General features: G+C 44.7%; 1 pseudogene; it reads right to left on the reverse strand.

Annotated features, from left to right (window-relative positions):
• Nucleotides 1–914: 914 nt before the first annotated feature.
• LOC136466115 (uncharacterized) lies at nucleotides 915–22617 on the reverse strand (annotated as a pseudogene).
• Nucleotides 22618–22723: the final 106 nt, after the last annotated feature.

Raw genomic sequence — 22723 nt, forward strand, 5'->3', positions numbered from 1 at the left:
ATGAAACAGCAGCACATCACTTTACAATTAAAAAGAAGATCACTTTTGATTCGTATCTTGCGTGAAATGGAATCCCGGCTCTGAAAATAACCAAAGCCCAAAGCCATTCTTCATGCGAAAGACCTTTCGGACAAGAATCACTCCAACTCCAATATAGGTGGGGTTAAGCTATTCCAGTGGTTTTATATACTCTCTCTATTCTAAAATATACGTCACTTTGACTTTTTTAATTCATCCACTTGCTATGTATCTAGACATTATTATATCTAAATGCGTAGCAAAATAAATATACTGAAGAAAAAGTCAAAGCGACTTATAATTTAGAACGGGTGGAGTACTCGTTGCCCCAGCAATCGAATGGTTGCTCTGAAGTCTAAAATGGTTACTATTGGCCTATGATCTGGAGTACATAGGGGGGAAGTGGAAGATGCTCTCACATCGTTTTAGCCGTGTGCAGTGCAGCGCAATCACTATTCAGTGTGCGTGCGCCGCTAACCATAGCGGCGCACACGACGCCCCAAGCGCCGGAATCGAAGAAGAAGGGGGCGGGGTGGGGGCAGCTAGCGGGCGGTGGGTGGAGCGGCCGGCGGCGAGGTCTCCGCCGGCCGGGGCGGTGGACGAGGCGACATCGGCGGTTAGGGTTAGGGTAAGGCCAACGTCCTCCCTCTCTCTCTCTCTCATCCTTGGCTGTAGATTTCGGGTGGCTGGCCTGGCAGTGGCCGCGACACGACGGTGGTGGCGGGGTTGGCCAGCGGTGAGCGAGGCGGCGGCGGCGCCGTCGAGCGGGCGGGGTAGGATATCTGGTTGGACGGGGTAGGCGGCGGGGGCGAGCGACCGGCGAAGTTAGGGGAGGGCGGGTTCACTGGCGGGGGTGGTTGGTGGGCGGGGAGGTCACCAGCGAGGTCACCGGCGGCCTAGGCGGTGGTCGAGGTGGGCGGCCGGGGCAGTGGCTCGCCGAAGGAAGATGAACAGTGGCAGAGCACGGGCGGGATGGGCGCGTGTGCGCTGCTATCCTTAGCGGCGCGCGCGCCAGGGAAGAGTGCTGGCAAACGAGAAACTTTTACGGACACCGTGACTTCAAGACCACTGCCACACTCCATCACAATATCTTCAAGAGACTAAGAAATAGAAAACTTTAAATAGTGGCTCTCCAAATTAATATAGCCTCTCAAAAAAAGTAACATGATGCAGACTCTATGTTTTAACATAACATCGCCAACCGACTTAACGATTTTGACTTGATTAAAAAAACCGTATTTCTTTTTCGACCTCTCTCTCCGTCGCGCAACCGCGAGTTCGCGGCAACTGTGTCACCGACAACCGACCCTACCCATCACCAGCCAGTGCGAATCAAGGCAGAGGGACCGGCAATGGCCATAACCAAATCGGTAAGATCATTGGTCGTTGGTTTAACCAAAGTTAGCTTTGGACCGTTTGAATTGAACCGGCCACAGATACTTTGAACCGTTGCAATATATATACTAGTTGATTTATGGAGAAAGAAAACAAGCACATACTTCATAATTCGTTCATTCAACAAGCTCAGTCACAGACTCACAACTTACCAAGTATCAACTAAAAAGGATTACAAGTAGACAGGCCCAAGAGCTACAGGCTCACAATTTAACAAGTTCGCAAGCAAACTGGCAATAGGACAGCCACAACAACAGCACAACTGATGAACTGAACAAGTGAACATACGCAAACACAAGTGCACAACCAAAGTACCAAACAACTATAGCCTACAGGCTACCTGCGAACGAAATAGAGGTGACTGCCTATAGGTAAAATGGATCCCAATCTTCATCTTCGGGCTCTTCACAATGTTCATCGGCCATACCAAGATCATGAAGCTCATTATCTTGGCTGGACAACGTCTCTTCACTTTCATCCATGGCATCAGCCTCAACCTCATCCAAATTCAGCACCATATCTGAAAAATATCAGTATATTATTATGTTAGATGCTGGCTGCTAGCGAAGGCAAACTTGATTAATTTCACAAGAATGCAGGACATTACCATCACTGCATTGTATACTCAATGCAGACAATTCATTTCGAAATTCATTCAACTCCTCTGCATTAAGACGAGGTGGATTGTCTTCAACAACCCATGCTTCATTTCCCTTCTGAATTTCATCCAAACTGATTGGGTCATAGTTTCTAGTAGAGGTTTTGGACCTAATGTTGAAATATATTTAGTAGTCATGTATTATTTCTAGATACAAACTGAACAACAAGGCAATAGACCTAATGTTGAAATATATTTAGTCAAGTATTCTTTCTAGATACAAACTGAACAGCAAGGCAATCAGTGTAAACAAGCACAAAAAGGGTACCTTTGACGCAATCTCAAGTTGCAATGAACAAACACAATATCATTTAACCTTTGATGCTCAGGTATGTTCCTCTTTTTGGAGTGCACATGCTCAAACATGCTCCAGCTTATCTCACATCCAGAAGCACTACAAGTTTGGCTCAATACACGCAAAGCTAGCTTTTGTAAGTTTGGTGCACTGCAGCCATAAGTTTCCCACCACTCATCTATATGAAAAAAGGGAATTAAGTGCTGCCGTGATATAATGGACAAATAGAATACAACAATTAACAGTAGAGTTACCACTTACCAGCAGGCATGTGTTGTCGATCATTTTTAGCAGTTGGACGCCCAAAGTCACCTTCTCCCCTTCTAAAAATTCTCAACTCTCTTGTCAAAGAACTCCGAAGAGCAAAATCTTTGCCGGCATATTTCTCAATGACATCAAGACTCCTAGAAGTAGTGAAACTATATCTCTCGCAACTCATCATTATATTGGTTGTTTGGATTAAACCAAAATCCAGCAGCATGCAGATTTTTATCAAAGTGTCTATCCTGATTTTTTTATTTTTAACACTTTTTGTAAACTAATTTTAAATCTAACACTGTTTTATCCCCCCCCCCCGCCCCCCAAAACAAACACTTTTGTCCGCGCCTATTTCTCTGGCACGGCGAAACAACAGTGTCGCACCATGCATGGTGTCGCGGGGAGAGGGTGACGTGGCGATGACCGGTGCGCTGAGCGGTGATGTGGCAGATGAAAGGATCAAGATGCCCAAGAGGGGGGGGATGAATTGGGTTAATTCTAAATTTATTTACAATAATTAAGTCCAATGGTTAGCTCAATTAACCCCTTGTGCCTAGAAAGTGTATCTATTGATCTACCGCACAAAAGTTTAGCAACCTATGCTCTAATCCTACTTTAGCATGGCAATTCTATGAATGTAAATGACAAGAATTGAATTGCTCAAAGTAAATAGAGAAGGAGGAACGCGACGATGTTTTGCTAAGGTATCAGAGAGTTGCCACTCCCCACTAGTCCTCGTTGGAGCACCCGCGCAAGGGTGTAGCTCCCCCTTGATCCACGTAAGGATCAAGTGCTCTCTATGGGTTGATTCTTCGACACTCCGTCACGGTGAATCATCCACAACCGCTCATAACTTGAGTTGGGTCATCCACAAGCTCTGCCGGATGATCACCAAACTCCCAATCACCACCAGGCCGTCTAGGTGATGGCAATTACCAAGAGTAACAAGCACGAACTCTCACTTGACCATGACAAGCCTAATGAGAAGGGTGGATGCACACTTTGCTACTCTTGATCTCACTAATGAGGGCTCTCTTTGGGATTCTCAAATCTCAATCACCTCACTAGGACCTTGCTCTTTCTAGCACTCATAAAGGTGTTTCTTAGCTGTTGGAATGAGCAAAAATACCCCCACACACGAATGGAGGAAGTATTTATAACACCGGCTGAAAAACGATCCGTTATGAGCCTCTGCGGGGTGACCGGACGCTCTGGTCAGTTCACCCCAAATTCCAGTGATCAAGTGGTGACCGAACGCTGGACAGCGTTCGATCAGCACTGACCAGACGCGTCCGGTCGTGATTTTCGCTCTCTGGAACCTTACTAGAGTCGACCGGACGCTGGGACTCAGCGTCTGGTCACTTCATCTCTCAGCGTCCGGTCACTTCCAGATGACTTCACCTTGATCAAATGAACTGACCGGACTCTGCGCCAATGTTCGGTCACACTGAAGCCAGCGTCCGGTCAGTATTTGATCCTCCATTCACTTCCAACTGTCGATCATATGTGAATGAAGTTTGCTCCAATAGATCTAAGGGCTTTTTAGGAGCTACCTAGTACTAGATTTAGCAAGTGTGCACCACACCTAACCCACTAGACTTGCCTAGGTCAAGCTACCCGTCCATACCCCCCTTAATAGTATGGCTAAAGGAAAAACAAAGTCCTAAACTACTCTAAGTGTCTCTTCAACTCCAATCGACACTTAGAACTAGTCCATCCTTAACCTTGTCGTCCATCCTTTGAAAACCGAAATGATTTCCATCATAGGAGCATGACCACCATGATAGCCCAATCGATCTCCATTACCATGACCTAACTTAATTGCCTCTGCAAAACACATGTTAGTCATAGTAATCACGTATTGTCATTAATCACCGAAACCCAACTAGGGGCCTAGATGCTTTCAATCTCCCCTTTTTGGTGATTGATGATAATATCATCTCGAGTATATGAAAGAGTTTAGGTTTTTAACATGCTTGGTTCATATAAGCTTTTGACAATAAGAACAAAAGAGTTAGGCAAGCTTATATGACCCAAGCCAACATGATGTACTCAAAAGATATGAAATTAGCATGAGTACAAGTAATAAAGCTCATTTGCATCGGAGTAAAATGCGGAAGCAAAGCAAATGAGCATAACACAAGTGATATGACATACACAAGATTCAAAAATAGAGAGCACACATGTCAAATATCACGATCACATAGATATCACTATCACATAAATATAGTTTGATGCACAAAAGTAAGCACACGAATGCATAATAGTGTATCACACATAAAAACCAAATATAATAGATAAAGCTCCCCCTAAGTCGCTCCCCTAAGTCTAACATACTCGATCCCTCTCCCCCTTTGGTGTCAAATACCAAAACCTAAGGGTCGGTCGGCGGGGCTGCAATGGACGAGTCAAGCGCTGAGGTACGAGGAGCGAGCTAGAACTATGTGCCATCATTATCTGACCCTGAGCTCTAAGCTATCTAACCCTCTGTAGCTAGAAGCGATACTAAAGTGGTCTGGGTCAGATCAGGGATTGGAGCGGCCGTAGACTGTGCATGTATCACTAAAGTAGGCGGCTCTGATGATGCAACAGAAGAAGAGAGCGTCTTTGTAGTCCCGGTAATAGGTGCAACTATAGAAGGAGCTGGGACATGCAAATATGGTAGAGTAGGCTACCCTGTCAACTCATTGAAAGTCACTCCAAGACTCCTGGAGACTGAGGTATCTGGCACTAGCAGTAAGGAAGTCTGAGCCAGTGTGAAGCCCGTCTGAAGAGGTGTGAACTATGGGGCTAACACTAGTGAGGCAAACCACTAGGGTGCCTACTTTGTAGGTGAAGCAAACTATGCTGGTGGATGTCCCTGACTCTGAAGCCCACTAGGCTGTAAAGCTAGAGTCATAGAAGTGATGGCAGGATAACCTAGCTAGGGCGAAGACTATGGTGGTGGAGCCCCAATAGCTATCACAACATGCTGCATAAATCCAAGGAGCTGCTACTGCTGCTGTATAGCCTACTACTGCTACTGGATCGCCTGCTGCTGTCGCTGGAACTCATCCTGCCTAGTCTAGAACTATGTGAAAGTGGCAGCTGTCTCCTAAGCCTGATGAGCCTGATCCTACCTCATCCGCTCAAGTATGGCAAGTAGAGCGGGGTCAGTCTACGGTGTAGATAGAGCTGAACTAGAGCTACCGGCCTCATGGTCATATTGTCGTAGAGGCATCTGAGGAATAGGTTGGTAGTTATCATCTGAGCTATCACTAGGGTCTCTCACAACAATCCCCTCCTACTGAGCATCAAGCTCCTCCTCTATAGCTGCTATGCTCCTGATGGTCTGCTGAGCTACAGTCTCTGGCACCTCTAGACATTGGCTCGGCTGGCTAGGTGTCCTCACTGCACTATGTCAGATCATCTGAGTCATGTTGTATATAGGGAACTCTATAGTAGCACCACTATACTCTGTCAGCATATCTGATGGCCTCACAGTAACTGCCCTGTGGATTAGGAATGTAATCCAGTGAGCATATGGTAGCTATCTATGACTCCTAAACCCCTCTACAATAGTATCCTCCATCTCTGATAGAAGGAGATCCTAAATGTCAAACATTGTCTGCTACATCAGAGTGTTTAGTAACCATAACTATATGCGAGTCAAGCCCTCATGATACCCCATCCTTGGAAGTAGTGTCCTCATAACGGCATCAAGCACTCTAGCAGTGGGAGTGAGATCACTAGGTGTCCTGCTAGACCCCTCGTCAAATGGCTCTATGAAGCAATGGTAGACTAGATATGTAGGGGGTACCATACCGCCATGAGGGCGTCTGGGGGCGCTATCTGTCCATAACAAACCTCATGTAGCCAGACAGGCTGCTCCTAAAGCCTGAGTATCTCTCTAACCCTAGTGCTCATCAGCCTATAATCTCTGTCACTAAATGCAAAGTATATAAATCTGTGATGCGGGTCAATCTAGAGTGTAGCATAGAACTGATGGATTCAAGATGGAACATATAGGCCTATCCATCCAAGTAAATCTATTAGCCCTAGTAGGTAAGATAGGTAGGGGCGAATATGCTCTCCAGTTGCTGCTACAATGGTCTCAATGTTGCACACCCTCTGAGATATGAATACTGCCCCACTGTTAAGATATGCATTATAAAAATCTTCCTGCAGAGGTGTGTAGAAACCCTCTAAAGCACGCTCATCCCGCCTCAGTGGAAACCACTGCTCAAAGTCCACAAATTTGAGCTGTTGAACCTGCTTGGCCGTGGCGGCCCTCAAATCCAAGTGAGTCACTAGAGGTGGACCCTATGGTCTAGGCGGTGGATGTGAACCCCTCTGCTGTGTCTCTGACCTCGGAGTGACTGGAGCATAGGTATGACCGGAGCGGCGAAGCTATGGTTGAGGTGCTTGCTCTGTCTCCTAGACCTGCTCTCCCTCCTGAGTCTGCTTTGCTGACTGTGGCTACTGCTGAGTCTCCCCTGAGACTAACTATCATCAATAGCCACATGTTGTCCTCCAACCATAAGGGTCCCAGCTAGACCACCATGATGGTGCTCAACCTGCTCAAGTGCAGCCCTCATAGATGGAGAAAGCTGATCTGCAATAACAACACCACTCCGAGCACCTCCTCTCTCTACGCGCTCTATAGCCTCTACAACTGTGGCTGCTCTTGCTATATCAGCATCAAGGTACTTGTGTTTCCTCGTCGCTAGCTTCTTTGTCGCCTTGACTTTTGCATCTGTAGGCTGGCGAGGCGGGGGCCTCGGATCCTCATCACCAGGACCTCCTCCGACATTCTTGACACGAGCCATCTAATGAAGCTGAAAGGAACAACTGCCCTGACAAGAATCAACTGCCAACTGTCACTTCCAAGGCTTGGCCTCGATCCATACTCGCGAGCTTAGCCCTGAGTTGACTGACAACTGCAAATAGGACCACAATAGCGTCGACTCGCTGCACTATAGAATAGATAGGATATACAAATAGATACAATATATCTAAAGATATAAAATCCTAGGAAGCAAGCAATTAGAAACAAAATTGGAAACGAGGGCTGGCTACCTGATGAACCAGCGAAACAACGAGAATAAGAACGGATCGGGGAACCACTGGGTCGGCTAGGGTTTTGTAGTGGCATGGATCGGCGACAGAGGATGCAGGGAACAACAATGTGGCTTAGGCATGTGAAGTAGAAGCACGGGCGCACGCTAGGGCACAAACACGATAGCGCTGGAATAGGGGCTCGGCAGTGCTAGGTTAGAGGCGCGGTGGTGGTGCTAGGTCAAAGGTGCGGCAACGGCGCTAGAGCTGTGTAGGCACGCTATTCGGCGGCGCAAGCAGGGGTAGGCGCGGCGGCATAGGGACATGGCGACGATGCTGATGCGGGGAGGCGCAGGCATCGGCGGCATGGAGGAGCACGACGGCGGTGCTAGGCACTGGAGACGCGTGTGAGCAAGGTGCGGGGTGAGCGGTGGTGCGGTTGGGCAAGGAAGGCGCGAGCGACGGCGTGGAAGAAGACGACAAATTAGGTCAATGTGGGCAGAGATTATATGGGGGCTCCCATGGATTAGAAAAGGAAATGGAGAAAAGAGCTTGATTCCCGCACGTTTTCTACTGACCGGACGCTTCGATGGTAGCGACCAAACGTGTCACCCAGCGTCTGGTCGATTCCAGAGAGGTCCAAAACCCCTAGAATCGAGACCAGACGCGTCCGGTGAACCCCGACCGGACGCAGCCAGAGTCCGGTGCAAGCAGTCTCCTTCATCTTCGATCGATCGGATGCTGGATCACCATCTAACCGGACGCTAGGAAAACACTGTTTTAGCGTTTGGTCACTCCTTCTCAGTAGCAGTTCATCTCCTATGAACTGACCGGACGCTGGACTTTAGAGTCCGATGCCACGTCCGATCACTCTTTTTCTAGCAAATCTTCAAGGTCCTTCATGCTGCCTGTTCCTAATCAAGTCTCAACTTCAATAAGATCCAAATAAACACCAATTGGGACTGATGTGAGTGACATCTCTCAAATCCTCAAATTTTTCAAAATATTTTGCCTTAGGCTATAATTCTTTTTAAGAAAATAGGCAATAAGAGAGCAATTGAAGATAAACGACAAAGCAAGATTCATGCATATGCAATGCGATACTTGAAAGTAAATCTAGTTACTTGTCAAGTTTGATCTAAGGTTAAGCTTCTTCACACACTTTTCGGTGGTTATCTTAACCATGTTAGACAAGCCCTATATGCATTACCATAAAAAGTAAACATGTTGTATATTACAATGCAATGCAATGGACAACACAAGCTTAATTTTTAGTGAAGTTACTAAAATCAAGAACCTTGAGCTCATTCCGCAATCGACAAAAAGTCTTCTCATCTAGCGGTTTAGTGAAGATATCCGTTAATTGATCCTCGGTCCTTACACCTTCTAATGAAATATCATTCTTTGCAACATGATCTCTAAGAAAGTGATGGCGAATATCTATGTGCTTGGTGCGAGAGTGTTGAACCGGATTATTTGCAAGTTTTATAGCACTTTCATTGTCGCACAAAAGAGGTATTTTTCTAGAACTACACCATAGTCTAGCAAAGTTTGTTCATGTAAAGAATTTGTGCACAACAAGCACCCACGGTAATGTATTCCGCTTCAGTGGTGGACAAAGCCACACTATTTTGTTTTTGTAGGACCAAGACACAAGTGATCTACCAAGCAAATGGCACCCACCAGATGTGCTTTTTCTATCCACTTTGCAATCGGCATAATCCGAATCGGAATAACCAACTAATTCAAATATAGCTCCTTTGAGATACCAAAGACTAATGCTTGGTGTGTGCTTAAGATACCTAAGGATTCTTTTAACGACAATCAAATGAGTTTTCTTAGGATTAGCTTGAAATCTAGCACACATACACACATTAAATATGATGTCGGGCCTAGATGCGGTTAAATATAACAAGCTACCAATCATAGAGCGGTAGAGAGTTTGATCAACCGTGTCCCTCATCTAGGTTGAGATGTCCATTAGTTGACATTGGTGTCTTGATTGGCTTATATTCATCCATCTTGAATCTCTTGAGAAGATCATTTGTATATTTCTCTTGAGAGATAAAAATCTCTTCTCTTATTTGCTTGACTTGAAAACCAAGAAAGAATGTAAGCTCTCCGATCATTGACATCTCAAACTCCTTCGACATCAATTCACCGAACTCTTTGCAAGAATCTTCATTTGATGATCCAAAGATGATATCATCAACATACACTTGACAAATGAAGATGTGCCCATCAAGTTTCTTGGTGAATAGTGTGGTGTCGACCTTCCCAAAGGTGAAGCCCTTCTCAATGAGGAAGTCCTAAAGATGCTCATACCAAGCTCTTGGGGCTTGCTTAAGCCCATATAGCGTCTTGGACAACCTATAAACATGATTAGGATATCTAGGGTCTTCAAACCCACGAGATTGATCAACATAGACTAGTTCATTAATAAAGCCATTTAAAAATACACTTTTCACATCCATTTGATATAGTTTCATGTCATGATGTGATGCATATGCAAGGAGGATACGAATGGCTTCTAGTCTTGCAACCGGTGCAAAGGTCTCTCCAAAATCCAAACCTTCAACTTAAGAGAACCCTTTTGCAACTAGTCTTGCCTTGCTCCTCACAACTACTCCTTGATCATCTTGCTTGTTGTGGAACACCCATTTTGTTCCAATGACTCTTGCACCTTTTGGCCGCTCTTCAAGAGTCCAAACTTTATTGCGGGTGAAGTTGTTCAACTCTTCATGCATGGCATTTAGCCAATCTAGATCTCGAAGAGCTTCTTCTACCTTACTAGGCTCAAAACAAGAGACAAAAGAGTGATGTGCAATAAATGAAGCAAGTTTTTATGAGCGAGTCATTACACCCTTGGACTCCCTGTGATGAAATCTTGTGGATGATCTTGTAGTAGAGGTGTGTTTCTTCTATTGACCACTTGAGGAGGAGGTTGTGGAGCATCAACATCTTGTGCTTGTACCACCATTTGATCATGAGAGACATGAGTGTCTTTATTTTCTACTCTTCTATCTTTATCACCATCTTATGGCACATTTGATAAAGAAGATGGATCAATCACTTGTACATCATCTTCATCATCTTTAGGCTTAATATCTCCAACCGGAATATTCTTCATAGCCTCCCTCAATGGTTCATCATCTACATCATCAAGATTCTCATGTGCTCCTTGGGAGCCGTTAGATTCATCAAATTCCACATCATTTGTTTCTTCAACCAAGCCGGTGGCATGATTAAATACTCTATATGCTTTGGGCTTTGATGAGTAACCAATAAGAAAACCAATATCACAATGTCTTTGAAACTTCCCTAGGTGTTGCCGCTTCTTGTAGATGTAGCATTTGCAACCAAACACCCTAACGAAGGAGACGTCCGGCTTCTTCCCATTGAGTAACTCATAAGGTGTCTTACCAAGGAACTTTTGAAGGAATAGGTGGTTGGATGCATAGCATGCGGTATTGATAGCTTCCACCCATAGAGCTTCGAGGGTGTTGTACTCATCTAGCATTGTTCTTTGCAAGAGTGATCAATGTCTGATTCTTTCTCTCAACTACACCATTTTGTTGAGGAGTATATGTTGCGGAGACCTCATGCTTGATCCCAACTTCATCACAATAGGCTTCTATGTTTGTGTTGTCAAATTCTTTGCCGTTGTCACTCCTAATCTTCTTGAGATTCACTTCAAATTCATTTTATGCTCTCTTGGCAAACTTCTTGAAGCAAGATGCAACTTCGGATTTGTCATGAAGAAAGAATACCCATGTGTATCTTAAATAGTCATCAATAATCACAAGACAATAAAGATTTCCTCTCAAACTCTTATATGTTGTTGCTCCAAATAAGTCCATGTGAAGGAGTTCTAGCACTCTTGTGGTTGACATAAAGCTTTTGTTGGATGAGTATTTGCAACTTGCTTGCCGGCTTGACATGCACTACAAAGCTTGTCCTTTTCAAACTTCACATCCTTCAACCCTCTCACCAAATCATTCTTCATAAGCTTCTTGAGTGAGCTCATCCCAACATGAGCAACTCTTCTATGCCATAGCTACCTAAGTGTTGTTTTGGTGAATAGGCAAGTCTTCAAGTTTGCATCTTCGGAGGTGAAGTCCACTAGATATAGGTTGTTGTATCTAAATCCATTGAATATCACTTAATCTGCATCCTTCTTAGATACAACAACTTCCTTCTCAGTGAACAAGCATTGGAAGCCAAGATCACATAATTGTCTAACGGATAGCAAGTTGAAGCTCAATGAAGCAACATAAAGCACATTTGAGATAGAATGATCATTTGATATTGCCACTTTGCCCAATCCTTTAACCTTGCCCTTAGAATTATCTCCAAATGTGATTCTTTTTAATCCATCTACTTCTTCATCTAGTGAGGTGAACATATGAGGATCATCGGTCATATGTTGCGTGCAACCACTATCAATAACCCAATGACTTCCACCAGTCTTGTAGTTCACATACACATAAGAGATCAAGCTTTAGGAACCCAAACTTGTTGAGGGCCCTTCACCTTCTCAACAAGTGACTTTGCTACCCAAATTTTCTTAGGTCTATTCTTGTTGGGAGGTCCTAAGAACATGACTTTTATCTTCCCACTAGAATCCTTTCTAAGCAAGTAATGAGCATTGAAGGCAAAAGGTCTAGCATGCTTGGGACAAGGGTTGTGGTGGTGGAGTTTGGCACTCATGGGCAAAGTGACCTTATTCCACTACTCAAAGCATCTCTTTGGCTTCAGGCTTTGATTTGTGTTGTTGTTGAGCTTGAGCCTTCTTCTCTTGGTTTGCCAAGTACCTAATGCCACTTCTATCCATCTTCATGATGGTGTTCATTAGTAGCTCACTTTGAAGATGCTTGCCTCTTGTGAACTTGCTCAAACCAATCTTGAGATGCTCTTTCTCCAACTTGAACTTCTTGTTCTCTTCCTTGAGAGCATCATTGTTTTTCTCTTCCTTGAGCTTCTTGTTCTCTTCTTTTAGCTTCTCATTCTCAAGCATCAAATCACCATCATGATCAAGAGTTTCTAGCACAATAGTGTTGTGGCTTTTGATTTCTTCAAGATCTTTCTTGAGCTTTTCATTGTCATTCTTGAGCTTGACAAACTTATCGTAATCATCGGCCTCAACCACGTGCTTGTCCTTGCTACTTAGAACTTTGCTCAATGCTCTCAATGATCAAATCATCACATGATGTAGCTATATCAATCTTAACAACATCATTAGTAGCATTATGTGGCTCATTTGATAGAAATTCTTGAGCAATGATAAGATTATCATGATTAATCTTAAGAGTAGTGTATTCTTCTTTTAGCTTATTGTGGCTAGTGATGAGCTCTTTGTGCATCCCCTCAAGTTTATCATGTTTATCTTTAAGCTCTTTCTTAGAAGATTTGAGCTCCTTGAGTTTGGATGACATATCATCATTTGCTTCTCTAAGCTCAACACTAGTCTTTTCAGGCTATATCACATTTTGCTAAAAGTAAATCATTCTTAGCCTCTAGTTTTTCATTCTTAGCTCTACTCTTTCTAATGATCTTAGTGTATTGATTTAGCAATTTAACAAGATCATCATAAGAAGGTGATTCATATTCATCATCATCACTATCGCTATCATCATTGTTAGCATGTTCATCACCACTACTATCATCATTTGATACCTTGCGACCACCCTTGGCCATAAGGCATAGGTGTGTAGGGGATGATGGCAGTGGTGGCGGTGAAGATGATGAAGAGTCAATAACAATGATGGTCACCTTCTCATTGTCACTGTCATCATTGGATGAGCCACTAGATGAATCAATGTCCGTGAGCCAATCACTGACGATGTATGCCTTTCCACTTTTCTTCTTGTGGAAGTCCTTCTTCTTGCCATCTCTCTTCTTGTATGGCTTGTTTTTCTTCTTCTTATCTTCTTTTTCATTGCTTAGGTCATCTTTCTTGCCCTTGTATTTGTTCTTGTACTTGTCTTTTTTGGGCTTTGTGCATTGATGTGCTAGATGACCAAGTTCTCTATAATTGTAGCAATCCATCTTGGAGATTGGCTTTCTTCTAGAGCTTGTGAAGAACTTCTTCTTGCCATCGAACTTGATGCCACTCTTGTTGAGCTTCTTTAGCATCTTGGTGGTTCTTTTCACCATAAGAGCAAGGCTTGCATCATCAACTTCATCATCACTTGAGCTCTCATACTCAAGCCTTGCTTTGCCCTTCTCTTGGATAGCTTTGAATGCTAAATTTTTTTCTTTCTTCTTTGTAGAGGATGAGCCATCTTGAGGTGTGATGTGCATGTATATCTCATGAGTATTGATCTTTCCCAAGATTTGTGTTGGTGTAGCAGTGGAAAGATCACCTTGATGAAGCACAGTCACAATATGCTCATATTTGTCAATGGGGAGGACACTCAAGATCTTTCTTACAATATTAGATGGTTGCATTTGAGTGAGTCCAAGCCCATTGACTTCCTCTACAAGAACATTCAAGCAGTGAATACATTTCATTAGCATATTCTTTAGGAAGCATCTCAAAAGAGTTAAGCTTTTTCATGACAAGATGATAGCGTTCCTCACGCTCACTCTTTGTTCCCTCATGGAGCGCACAAACGTTCGACCATAGTGCATGGACGTCTTTGTGGTTCCTCACCCAGGTTGAACACATCTTTGCAAAGGCCTCTAAAGATGGTGTTTTGAGCCTTTGCATTCTATTTTTCGTAATTCACCTCATCGCCTTGTAGGTGTGTAGCATCTCGAGGTTTTGGGAAGCCTTGTGAGGCGGCTCTAAGTATTACAACATCTAGAGCTTCTAGATACGCCTCCATGCGGATTTTCCAATATGGAAAATCATCCCCCTCAAAGATAGGAGGAGGTCCTATCCCCGTGAGACATCTTTCTCTAGGACGGTTAAGCCTAAATACGTGAGCACTGAGGCTTCGATACCAATTGAAAGGATCAAGATGCCCAAGAGGGCAGGTGAATTGGGCTAATTCTAAATTTCTTTGCAATAATTAAGTCCTATGGTTAGCCCAATTAACCCCTTGTGCCTAGAAAGTGTATCTATTGATCTACCGTACAAAAGTTTAGCAACCTATGTTCCAATCCTACTCTAGCATGACAATTCTATGAATGTAAATGACAAGAATTGAATTGCTCAAAGTAAATGCTCAAAGTAAATAGAGAAGGAGGAACACAATGATGTTTTGCCGAGATATCAGAGAGTCGCCACTCTCCACTAGTCCTCGTTGGAGCACCCGCGCAAGGGTGTAGCTCCCCCTTGATCTATGTAAGGATCAAGTGCTCTCTACGGGTTGATTCTTTGATACTCTATCGCGGTGAATCACCCACAACCACTCATAACTTGAGTTGGGTCATCTACAAGCTCCATCGGATGATCACCAAACTCTCAATCACCACCAAGCCATCTAGGTGATGGCGATCACCAAGAGTAACAAGCATGAACTCTCACTTGACCACGACAAGCCTAATGAGAAGGGTGGATGCACACTTTGCTACTCTTGATCTCACTAATGAGGGCACTCTTTGGAATTCTCAAATCTCAATCACCTCACTAGGAGCTTGCTCTTCTTGGCACTTACAAAGGTGTTTCTCAGCTGTTGGAATGAGCAAAAGTACCCCCACACATAAATGGAGAAAGTATTTATAACACCGGCTGAAAAACGAACCGTTATGAGCCTCTGCAGGGTGACCGGATGCTCTGGTCAGTTCACCCCGAATTCTAGTGATCAAGTGGTGACCAGACGCTGGACAACGTCCGGTCAACACTGACCGGACACGTCCAGTCATGATTTTTGCTCTCTGGAACCTTACTGAAGTCGACCAGACACTGGGACTCAGCGTCCGGTCACTTCACCACTCAACGTCCGGTCACTTCTAGACAACTTCACCTTGATTAAATGAACTGACCAGACTCTACGCCAGCGTTCGGTCACACCGAAGCCAACGTCCGGTCAGTATTTGATCCACCATTCACTTCTAACTCTCGATCATATGTGAATGAAGTTTGCTTCAATGGATCTAAGGGCTTTTTAGGAGCTACCTAGTGCTAGGTTTAGCAAGTGTGTACCACACCTAATCCACTAGACTCACCTAGGTCAAGCTACCCATCCATACCCCTCTTAATAGTATGGTCAAAGGAAAAACAAAGTCATAAACTACTCTAAGTGTCTCTTCAACTCCAATCGACACTTAGAACTAGTCCATCCTTAACCTTATTGTCCATCCTTTGAAAACCAAAACAATTTCCATCATAGGGGCATGATCACCATGATAGCCCAATCGATCTCCATTACCATGACTTAACTTAATTGCCTCTGCAAAACACATGTTAGTCATAGTAATCATGTATTGCCATTAATCACTGAAACCCAACTAAGGGCCTAGATGCTTTCAGCAGGTTCTGCCGCGCCACCGATCTTGGCGTGGCAGTGCCGCGCCATCTCTAACGACACGGTAGTCCTAGGTAAATTTTGCCCACGAGTCGCCCTCCCTCTGTCTACCTGCTTGCCACCACGCCGGCCAGCCCGCCCGCCCCGTCGGCCGGTCGCCCAGCGCGCCGGCCATGCCACGCACGCCAGTGCGCCACTGCCGTCGGCCGCCTATCGCGCCCTCCAGCCACGCACATAGGTATTTGTAAAATTCTTCTCGGCCACACACATAGGATTTGTAAAATTCATATAGGTATTTGTTAGGGATATTAATAGTCTTGTGTGCAATGAATTCTGCGTGTATGTTTCGTTAAATTTCTTTTGTAAAATATATTCATCACATTTCGTTTTAGAGTTGAAAAAGAAGTTTCTAGTATATATATTATTATCGTGGGGCTATGGTTATCTTTCTATATTATCTATATCTATTTTTATTTTAAAGTTAGCAAAGAAGCTTTTAGCATACTCAGCGGCACGAAACCATGGTTTTGTTTTCCTAAATTGTCCATAGATATGTTCACCCGCCCATAGATACATTCATCCATTTTCGTATAGCAGTTAGTAATGGAACCTTTAGCATACTCATTAGCGCGATGCCGTGAATAGCTTCCCTGCATTATCCGTATTCATTTTCATTGCTAAAGTTGGCAAATAAGATTTTAGCGTACTCGCTAGCGCGAAACCGTGGCTTTAATTTGTCTTTTCAAGTTGGGCATAATTGCTTAAATGTGGGGAGCGAGTCGGGGAAAGGTCCGTCGCTTCTGGTGGATGGAAACAGGCTATCATGAGAGGAACGAAAGGAAAGCTATATAGCAAATGCAGTTATGACATCTCCCCAATTATAGATTGTGTAAATTATATACTGTAAATCAACAGTGCGATGAAAAAGAAAGGAAAGCTATATAGCAAATGCAGTTATGATATCTTCTAGTTGTCTTGTGTCTGAACAGCTATACATAGAAGTTGCTTATTTTTCTAGTGAAGTTGTTTAATATGTCTATTAATGTTACTTTGAATATATACATGTGCTTATCATATTATGTTCATATTGCATAACAAGTAGTTCAAATTTTGCAATGCTACAGTAATGTTAATTTGAATATTGTTAATTTGAATACTCTAATCCTTTGTTTATCAATTTGTAATAGGATGGCCCCTCTCACACAACACCAGTTGTACCTCCTTCTTGAGGTGAAGTACGACGACCCGCACCGAGCACACTTCTTGACTGACACCGATGTAGAGGTGCCCTTGCCTTCTTTGAGGCCCCGCACGCACACCAAGGCGCACTAGTGGGACGAGCGTTACGCACCGTACATACGACGTGTTGGCTTCCTCGAGCTTGTTCGTATTGTCAACTACGGTCTTCCGCCCCTTGACCCAGCACTACTTACTGTAGCTGTAGACAGGTGCGAGTGCCTTCATTGTATGTAAACATTCTTATAACAAATTTGAGGTAACTAACGGTCGTTCTATTCTTATAACATGTGGAGACCTAAGACCCACACGTTCCACCTACCTTGCGGCGAGATGACCTTGACCATGCAGGACGTGAAGGCTATCTTTGGCCTTTGGTTGGAGGGACTTCCAGTGATAGGTATAGTTGACAACGATCACTGGAGGGAGCTGGTGGCTCAGTTCACTAGCTTTCTTCCACCGGACGACGAGGTTTCCAAGAAAAATAAGTGAGCAATTCAAGCCTATTTAATACTTGCATTGCTTTCCTACAGCCATCGGGTCTCATTTTTTGGGTGAATTTCAGGAAAAGTTCTGGTGTTTCGTCGTCGTGGGTCACAGAGCGCTTTGATTACTTGGATCCACAGGACTGATGAGGCTCAGATCGATAGGTTCGCTAGAGTGTGGCTCTGGCACTTCCTTGGTGCTTTCCTATTCCTAGATGCATCGAGCAACACCATCAACCGGAATCTTTCTTGACATACTATGCCAGCCGTGGGATAACATAGCAGGCATACAGCTGGGGCAGCGCAGTCCTAGCATGGACGTATCAATAGCTATGAGTTGTCCTGTCCGTCGCACCTCAGGGTATACGAACCTTGGGGGTTGCTCCTACCTACTCCAGGTTTGGTGTTGGGAATGATGGCCTGTTGAGAGGCCCCTTGTTACTAGTTTTCCCTATAAGTACTTCGGTTCACTATATTCTTCGAGGCAGTTACATATGATGAAATTATTAATGGCTAATTCATTACCGTGTTCAATGCAGCATTGGAACAGGGCAGGATACACTCCCTACAGCTCTGTATATTTGGACGCAAGCAGAGTTAGTTAGTGGGAATGCGAGGCGCAAGTATAGGGAGTACACAGGACTGTCTCAACGTCCTGACACAGCACTAGGTTACACTCTCTTTACTACCATACATGTGTCTTGTTCGATGTATACTATATCACAACCTAACTCAATTATGAAATGTTCAGGTACATTGGTGTCCTTGGGATGCTCCTGGAGCTCCAGGACTATCTGAGTCCTGTCACTAGGGATGAGTCAGACGAGTATTAGCTGCAACGTCCCTCTTATTTTCTTCTACGTGGTCGAGATTCACTTGCCCATCAGAGTTTGCAGGCAGTTTGGAAGAATGACAGGCTACCCACCACCGCTTTACTCCATCAACCAAGAATTGCATGGGTGCGATATCGATTAATAAAAAAGCTACAATTCAGAGGTGTGTATGGTACAACTAACAATCGTTTTGTTGCAGGTATGACCGCAGGAAGAGGTACAAGATCAAGGATTGACGCGTGACACACAACGCATACATCTAGTTGTGACAAACCAGGGACCGGCAGCCGGTAGATGTGGGTCCCCCACACGACTAGCATACCTTCGACGAGTACCTGCGGTGGCTTCACAGGTCTACGAGGACACATATCAAGCCCTCGTACACTAAGGAGGCGATTGACGAGGACGACGAGGAAGATGTGATCGAAGATGTGTACGACATTGCCACTAGGGACGACACACAACTACAGAGAGCCCCACTTCAAAGATACGTGGTAAGATACTCGAATGGTATAATTTATTATCCATTTGGTATTAAGTATGTGTACTAAAACTGTCCAACCGTGTTTCTGTACCCAGGCGACACAATTGTCAAGGCTGTCCAACGAAGTAGTGTTTCGGCTTCACGAGTCTAGAGGGCAGGGCCAGGCATTCTCGAGGCTTTTGTGGAGGTAAACATAAACTTGTCTGTTCTGAAAATATTTCTTTAGTGTATATGCGTTTGGGAAATACACTAACTTTAACGTCTATTTATACAGAAGGTGAAGCGGAGCTGTAGGAAGCTAGCTCAGAAGTTGAGCTGCATGGACACTCCTTGGGTGGAACCCGATTACCCAGCGCGGTCGGGTGGCACGTCTTCTAGCTCTTTGAGGACACCAACCGGCTCTTCTCAGCCGGTGACAGGTGCCGCTTCCGTTGTGCGTATACCACCACATTATAGCGCTGGGAAGGACCCTACAGACGACGACGACGACGATCCTCCAGGCTTCCGCATACAGCACCACCAATGGGACCCTTGACAGCAGGACGAGATCGGCATGTCTCAGCTAGGTGGTGCCATGCTTGGTACCCAAGGAGCCTCACAGGTAGTAACAAAGGTAGTTTCTTTAAATACGTAAGCTCCATGAACTAATGATCATAAAGATTATAAGTTATCGTGCATATCATATACTTGTAGAGTACGAGCCGTACGCACTAGCAACTGCGACCACACCGACGTTGGCTACACTCCCTAATGTGTTGCCTACAAATCCGAAGAGAAAGAGCGTTCTGAGGGATCCTTACACTCCTGAGACTTAGTTGGTTACGTCGAACTTATGTCGAAAGAATATTGTCGTCCGAAACTTGCAGACTTAGTTGGTTATATCGAACTTATGTCGAACCAATGAAAATGTTATATAGTCAACTTGTCAACTTGCGCACAGGACTCTATTTATTTGCTTCATATTCGTTTCAATGCGTCGCGCCACTTGTAGTTGTTCAACTCCTGTTCAATTACAATTGAGGATTGGTCGGCTTCTATCTGCGTCCAGGTCCTACCGTGCCGTGGGCCTTGGCGCGGCAGACCCTGCCACATCACCGGTCAGCGCCATGTCATCCCTCTCGCTGCACCACCATGCGTGGCACGGCACAGGCGTTTCGCCGCACCAGGGAAATAGGCGCAGGCAAAAGTGTTAGTTTTAGAAAAATAAAATAAAACAGTGTTAGATTTAAAATTAGTTTACAAAAAGTGTCAAAAATAAAAAAAATCTCTATCCCATCGTGCATCTGAACAACAACATATCATTTCAGTCCCAAGCAAGTTGGGGTACGCTAGAGTTGAAACCCACCAAGAGCCCCACCGTGCATCTATATAGTCCAAAAATGGCTTGACTAAATCCTTTCTCTGAAACCTCTTCACAATTTCATCTCTTGAAGCGTGGAAGGCTGAAAATAGATACCCCTTGGCAGGTCGCTCATGGCTGTCCACAATTCTCAACACTCGCACTATTGCTTCTGATAATTGACAAACAATAGCACAATCTTTCCAAAAGTTCTGATCTAGCACAGCTCTGGTAAACTTTTTCGCTTGTGCTTCCTTATAATATGCAGAGGTTATCCAATCATTGGAGACAACCATTGCTTGAAGATCAGCCTTATGTTTGTATATGCTTTGCAATGCAATAAAATTAGTAGCAAAACGAGTTTTTGCTGGACGAAGAATCTCATGACCTTTAGTGAACTTCCTCATTAGATATAACGGATAACAATGGTTGTAGATGTATTTTGTGATAGATGATGCATGAGCTATAGTAGTCTTCACTATATTCTCCTTTCCAAAGTCAGACAGTATTAAATTCAAACAATGGGCAGCACAAGGGGACCAATAGATGGATGGGAACTCATCTTCTAACTTTCTACCAATAGCAACCATATTTGAGGAATTATCAGTGACAAAATGCACAACATGTTCAGGACCAACAAAGTTCACAACATCTCTAAACAATCTGAATAAAAAATCAGCAGTTTTGGAACTATCAGTGGCATCAACTGACTTGAGAAAAACAATACCTTTGGGGCAATAGACCAAGAAGTTGATGAGAGTCCTCTCTCTATCTGTCCATCCATCAGCCATGACTGTGCAACCAGTTTCCCTCCAAGTTTTGCGGAATCCATCAACAAAGCTTCTAGCTTCCTCAACACATTTTGCAAGTAATGGACCACGCAGCTGATTGAAATTAGGCCCCTTATATCCAGGACCAAATGCACACACAAGCATCAATCATTGGCTGATAAAATATTGAATTACTTGCATTAAACGGAACCAATGCATCAATAAACCACTTTGCCATACACAAATCAGCCTTCTGCTTCACCGCTTCTTCTTGAAGCACACTCCTTACTGTAGGCTGATCACCTAGGCCAGTTCTAGGCTTGAAGAACATGTCAATGCTACGAGTGGTAGTGCCTCTTTTTCTTCCTCTATTTGATGCAGTGACACGTCGAGATGGGGCTGCTGCACCAGTATAGGGGACATCACAAGCTGATGCTGCTTCTTCTTCTTCTCCAGGTTCTGGACAATACGGATGCTCTTCCTCATATTCCCCTTGTGCCTTCCTTTTTTTACCCTGCCAATCCTCAATATTTTGATCCATTGCCCAATCAACCTCAGGATCAACCTTTCCACAGCTAGCCACATTCCCTGGTCACTAGAGTTGGTGTATCTGAAGAATCAATTGTGTGAAAAAACAAATAAATAGTAAGGGAGGTAACATAGAGCATCTAACTGTACACGCACAAAATTGACTTTTTGCAGCAGCAAGCAACAAGCAATTTATGCTTCATCAAATTCAATAAGTGCTGACATTGTAATCTGACATCAATGCTATATGTAAGTAAAGAACCAAGCAAGCATTTGAGTTGCAACTTCTAATTAGAGAACAAAACGAAGCACTTCAGTAGTTCAGTTCGAACTCTCAAATCCGAATACTGTGTACTAACCGTTAGCCATGCTTGAATGGTTGATGCCTTGAGCCTTTGACTGCTTGGTGAAGAAGGGGAGGAGCCGATGAGGAGCGCCGGGCGCCTGGCCTTCTGTGTTCCATGCCTGCTGGAGAGTGGATCTGGCACTGGCGCTCCACCTGCTGGATGAGTGGAACGCACGAGGAAGACCGGAAGGCGACGGCCAACGGCGACGAGGTGGAGGCGTGGCCCGTGGACTCCAGCCGCGCCGCGCCCCAGGTGACCCGGCGGCCGACGCCTACCTGCTGCACGCTGAATGGCGCTCCCACAGCGCCCACCTGGCAGCCCGGCACCCGCGGGGGTGTGGACCTGGACTGGAGCGCCGCCGCCTGGCGCCTAGGCGCGCAGCCTCACCTATCACGGGCAGGGCGGCCGTGCCGCCCGGCAGGAGGCTGTCGACGAATGGGCTCGGGGCGTCAGGCCTCGGGTCCTGGACGCCGAGGACCTGGGAAGAAGTTTGGTTGCGTGGGTTCAATTACACGGTCATTTTTAGCTGAATCGGATCGGACTGTTGAGAGCTCTCGAGCGTGGACTGCAGATCAGCATGGCGCCATGGCCATTAGCCTCTAGTATTTGTAACTCCAGCCGGCTCT

This window comes from Miscanthus floridulus, chromosome 7 (genome assembly GCF_019320115.1).
Source record: "Miscanthus floridulus cultivar M001 chromosome 7, ASM1932011v1, whole genome shotgun sequence".
NCBI lineage: Eukaryota > Viridiplantae > Streptophyta > Magnoliopsida > Poales > Poaceae > Miscanthus > Miscanthus floridulus.